Genomic DNA, 6,000 nt, shown 5'->3' with positions numbered 1-6,000 from the left:
GTGGTGTGCAGTGGCCATTGTGCGTCGCGGTTACGATTCGCGAGCGTGTTTCTCAAAGGAACGGCATCTTTAAGGTATGCTTCGATTATGCGGCGATGTTAATTCGTCTTCGCTGGCACTGCGAGTGCTTGCTCGGTGGACGGTCCTGGGTGAGAATGAGGTGCCCTGGCGGTGGGCATCCTCACGATGTTACGTGGGACTTGCATTCCAGATGACGCCCGAGGTCGCGCCGGACCCTCGGAGGAGCGCCCGGCGCCAAGGCTCGTTGTTCGGCGCGGGAGGGGAACTCATTTCGCCCAATCGTGTTGAAAGTAATCCGACATCCTCGATAGGTAATGGGAATAAAATACGGATAACTGGAATTTCCTTCGCCCTAACGCTTGTCCCGCTTCCAAATGCAGTGATTCAGAGTCCCCAATTCAGAGGGGGACTTGGTGATTTCACTGTCGCTGAGCGCGGGCGGTGTCCTGCCGCCCCCTCCGAATGCCCTTCGCCCCCATTCGGGCTGCCCTTTCCACCCTCGGCGCCGTGAAATGCCCACGGACAACGGCGTCTCCCCGCCCTCTCATTTGAAATTTGGCGCAAAACGTATCGAATGTGTATACTATATTCCGCTGCATATCTAGTTTATCTGAAATCTGAGAAGTATGGCGAGCATCCCATCTACGCATTGCGAGTATTGAGAGGAACCTTTTCGAGAGTTTTTCTCTTCTTTTCTTGGCTGAGGCAGCGGAATCCACATATGCATTAGCATTTGTATAACATTGCGAGTGCAAAGGCCATCGAGCTAAGCTTATTACGATCAAACGCTGCGCTTTCTGCCTTGGTGCTTAGTTTAAAATAGTTGAATGGAGTCATGGCCACATAATTCGTGCCCTTTTAGACTGCCAGCCTATGTATGTACATATTTTTTTAGGAATTACTATAGTTTTTTTTATTTTTTATTTACATAGCACTCTGCAAGCCACCGCCAGGGTGTACAAGGTTTGTATGAAAAGTATCGGTAACAATTTTTCCCGACGCGTGTGTGAAGTGCTGAATTGCATTAAGACCGTGTCGGTTAACTGTGATCGCAGATCGTATGTTTGCACTAATGAGAAGATAACAGTGGGCACACTTTTATATCCCTGGCAATTCGTCGATACGAAAGATCGGCTTCGCTGAACTCGTCCTCCCGAAGGTCTTTGGGCGGACGACCAAGAGAGCAGAGTCGAGTGTCTTCCCTGGCGAAGACCTTCTGCTACGACATCGCGACGATTTCCCAACCCCCTCACAGTCCCGACTTGGCACCAGCAGACTCTTATCCCTATTCCCATGAGTGAAATCCTCCCTCCCTCAAAGACCACCCCCACCAATGGACCCTAAGTGCCGCCAAAGAATCTTCCACGCGCGTACCCTTCGGGGTAAACTCTCATCCGGAAGCCGCCAGCCAAGGGGCCTTCGAATCGCGGAAAAGCCGCGGGCGTGAAAAGTGTGTCAACGCCGTGAGGAATGTGTTCTGGAGAATCCCGAGGCATTGAACCAGCAATATCCTAAATAAATATATTTTCTGAATATTTTCCCGATACTTTTGATAGAAACCATGTATGGCAAGGGGTGATTAGTGAAAGGCACAGAAGTGCCATGATCTATTCTGCTAATTTCCCCCTCCTTTCCCGACTGCCCGGCGGTGGGAAATGGGACGCCGGAGCCGTCTTTTCCCGAGTCCATCCCGGGCCTTCCCCTCCGCCGCTTCACGCGACCCGGAGCGCTCAACTCCCTGCGCCTACCCTCCCTACTCTCCATACTATATATCCTTTCGCCCGAGGGTGCAGCCAGTCTCGTCAGATTTATTCTGGAATTGCCTCTCTCTCTCTCTGAATGTGGCGCGAATTCACTCAAATGCTTGTATCAAATGGCGACACAGCTCGCAATTGACTCGAGGCGACATCACTTCGATTGCGACCGAAATCATCCCCCGGGTCACTCCTTTCGTTTTCCAATCACGCCTCTTTGCTTCGGAGCTTGGAAAGAAACATGTCCCCGTAATTTGCGAATTTCCGATGTAAAAATCACATGGTTTTATTAATACTTCTTACTTCTGGTATGTAGCCTTTGCCACTCATTTGTGAATGCTACCAACTGCTGATCACGGGTGTGGGCATTACTAAATTTCTTGCAATGTGTTGTCCGTGTTATCTTAGGCTTAGCCTTCACCTTCACCGCGAGGAGTGCAAATGTTTACCCCTGCAGGATTTGAATTTGTGCTCGAAGGACCAAAGGGTTTGGGTTTTTCATCCGCGGCCTCTCCACTTTCTCTTCCGTGTTGGTCATCCAAAGTGCGCGTATGAATGTGGAGGCCACATCATTCTGTGTCGAGTGCCGCATTTCATGGCACAATACTCCTGGCATATACTCAATACATGCCGTGTCATAGTAAATACTCGAAATTTGTATGTCCGAAGAAAGTCTGTACATTCTTGACCAACCCGGGCGTCGTGAATCCGATGTCGTGCTCTCCGAGTGATTCCGCTGCCCCGCACGAGTGTGATGTGTGCTGTCGGTCGTGAATCGTTTCGCAATGTCAGCATTCTCGAGCTCCTTTCGTTCTCTGAATCCCAACTTAGCGCGAATCTCGTGGATATCAAATGCGAAAAGGCGATGACGCTATGAGCACGTTTCTGTTGTTGCGGTTTTGTTTCCTCGCACTCTGAAGGCGTTGGAGTGAATTTTTGAACCCCAATACTGCGTTTTCTGTGTAGTGGAATGACTTCCCTGTTTCCATGCCTCTGCTGGTTTTCAATGCGGGAGTTTGTCAGGGTGTTGCGCCGGCTATAATGAATACTTTTCATATTGACTCTTGATATTTAAAGTACGTGTGTATGTACACCTGACAACTTCAAAATATTTAATTCGTCATCCGCAGAATTGTTCCCTCGTGAGTACATAGGATTGCAGACAGTGTTTCGTGTGCGATGTATTATGTATTTCCTATCATATACAACACTTAGAGTTTCATATCATAGGAACTCCAGCTTAGTTGGGAAGGGAGTAATGGTAGTAATGATCAAGTATGATAGTGGTAAATGTAAAATCTTTCATAGCCACCTGCAAATGTCTACATCTAAGGGGTCTTCTGCGAGCCTACGCTAGAAATTGTCGCAAGGGGCGATTGAACACCTGGTGTTTAGTATGGTAAATGAAGTTTTTCTTCATTTTGAGTTACAATAAATATGTAACACAATTCAAATTATGTATTAGTATTTTATTAATTTTAGTACCCCGCCAACCACTGCTAGGGTGTGTGGCAGGAGGTGAATGCACACAGGAACTTTTGACCTTGATATTAACCCACCGCGGTCGGACTATTATGCTATTATGACCCCTTATCGTTCGTGGGAAAAATGACATCTTAAATCAACAGGTATCTGTTCTACACTTGATCTCTTCAATTTTATTGACACGATATATCCTACCGTAGTACGAGGGGGGCCAGGAAAAGGAACTCAAAGGCCTACCCTGATGTGTGAATTTCACACGACATATAAGGATTAGTACTGTGTGAACTCTACCATCTCCTACCAAACCGACCTTCGGGTTGATTACCGTGTTTATGGTATTTAGTACGATGGGGCTAATAATACATTTTCAAAATCACTGCTCATGAGACTCCCTTCCAATTCATGTAAGAGCTTCAATCTGTAATTTGACCTTCGCTCCTTGAGTGATTCCCAGCCTAGCCGCTCTAATATTTTCGATACAACACTAAGTTTATCATAACAACGTTTTACCAATCTAGCTTCTCCATGGCTCAAAGAATACGCTTTGTATTTCCACATGAAACATTTATTCAGACGTCATTGGTTTCATGATGACTACTTTGCTAGAAAATTTAGGCTCGGATTCCCTTAAGCAGCGGCGTTTACAATATAGATTAAACTTATTAAAAACATTTAAGGATGGGTCCTTTTCCGATGACATCGAGAACATAATACGAACCCCAACGTATTACGGGCAGAGGGATCACGAATATGAGATTAGAGAGATTGACTGCAAGGTAGACATGTTTAAATGGTAATTTTTTGCGAGAACAATAAGAGACCAGAATGCTTGTAATCCAAATCCCCCAGGAGCCGGCTCGACATAATAAGTATTAACCTACAAGGTAGCGACTGCGCATGGTTTTACGATTATATTTACATATTTTTTTTGCAGGTTCCTCTTACCTTTCCCCATCCATTTGAAAAACCCTAACCCCCTCATCCCTTACCCTTTCCTCCTGGTGCTGCACCCCCTGCCACACACCTTTTTGGTGGCTTGCAGGGTATTGATGTAGATGTAGATGACGCTACGCATTGAAACCTAGGTCGTCTGAATATATATTACATGAGGAAGTACGAAGTGTATTCGTAGAGCCAATTACCAGCATCCAATTCTTAATGAGGCCTAACGAGCGAAAGATAACTGGTCTCTTTGACCTTTTCATCAATTTACCCAGTGCTCTTCAAATAAATCCTCATTTTTTGTTACTTGTCCACGTATTTCTTGCCTATGTTTCATCCAGGAGAGGTCGTGAGTGTCGTCTAGGTATTTAATCGAGTCTATGCATGACATTTCGGGAGAGAATTGACCGTTTTCCAAAAATTAATCGCAAACACCTTTTTAAAGTTTAATTCTAATTCCCAAGAGTCGCACCAGCGTTGCATAGCGTTTGGGTCATCCGGCAAAGCCGCTGTGTCCTCAGGATCACGGATATCGCGGTAAACCACTGCATCGTCGGCAAATAGTCGTATCTCACCAGTGACCACGGAGCTGATGCCATTAACGTGTTGGAGAATCGCAAGCCATTAACAAGCGGAAGATGGCACCTCCTTGGATGACACGTGATGTGACTTCCATTGCATTTGATTTAATATAATCTATGATTGCCCATGGGAAGCGACAGTTTAAGGTGTTATAACCTAGCCCTTTTTATGCATGGAATTCCCTATTATCTTGCTGAGTAGTTTTCAATGACACAATTGGCCGAAATCTTCTTGCAAATACAGAAAATCCGCACCCGGTGGAACATTGCTCCCTCCCGAACCAATGGAGCATTGCCCCCCCTCGCGGGTATCCGTTTCTTCCCATTTCATCATCTCGCCCGGGAAATGCACTTGCCCCGCCGCACCACAGGCGGTGGCGGCGCGGAAGCAGCCTTTACCTTTGGGGAATTGACCTGGAAATGTGGAGTCGGCGGCTTGGGAGGCAGGAAGGAATGTACCTTCGGTGGGACTCGGGGAAGATGACATTTGGTGCCGATCGTTTGGAAATTTTTTATTTTCCCTTTTTATGTTGCATGTTTGTATTTCTCTCTCGAACAGAATGTGAAAGTGAAGGTGGTGTGCAAGTATGTGCGACGTGGCTCATCGATTTCGATTTAAAATAAATAGAAATTTCTCATAAATGCACAATGAAAATTAAAACCAATTAATATTCCTCAGAACGGAGTGCATGAGCCGAGAAAGCGAAAGATATTTATGAGGTTCGATTTAAAACGACGGTCTATTTTTTATTGAGAAATAATGACAAAAAACGTCGGCTTGCCGTCAAATAGATGCGGAAGTTCGCTGGAGAAATAATTGATACTTTATTCTATAAGTTTTGTCCTATAAGTATTATACTGGGCCAGTTGTGGTTTTTTCGTACTAATTTTTAAGATTTGGCGAATTAATATTCATTCATTATCTATGCTTTCTCGGCAAAAGAGAAGACTGCGATTGAATGGTCGCTGCGCCCCACGGCGAGTGAGCGATGGAGGCATTGAGTGAGGCAGGGAGCGAGGGAGGGAGGCCTCGGGATCCACCCGCCCTACTTCGGATGACTGAAGTGAGGCGCGGCGATCGATGTCCTTTGCCTTGCCCTCCCTCCTCTCCGCGGGGGGTCACCTGTTGACCAGGGATTCTTTCGGAGCGAGGGAGGGCATTCGTGACGTCAGAAGGATGTTGAAGGGGGAGGGGAGGGCGTTGGAATGGATGGGGG

General features: G+C 46.4%; 1 protein-coding gene across 1 annotated transcript in view; it reads left to right on the top strand.

Moving 5' to 3' along the window:
- Positions 1-6,000, top strand: part of LOC139692789 (carboxypeptidase D-like) — a 201,245-nt gene continuing 195,245 nt past the window's right edge. The window contains exon 1 of the mRNA XM_071591072.1: positions 1-74. The gene's annotated coding sequence lies outside the window, so the exon portion shown is untranslated. The remainder of the gene's footprint in view (positions 75-6,000) is intronic.

The sequence above is a fragment of the Hetaerina americana genome, unplaced genomic scaffold (assembly GCF_022747635.1).
Source record: "Hetaerina americana unplaced genomic scaffold, ioHetAmer1.1.p SCAF_41, whole genome shotgun sequence".
In the NCBI taxonomy this organism is placed as follows: domain Eukaryota; kingdom Metazoa; phylum Arthropoda; class Insecta; order Odonata; family Calopterygidae; genus Hetaerina; species Hetaerina americana.
This window is presented reverse-complemented; position numbering and strand designations above follow the sequence as displayed.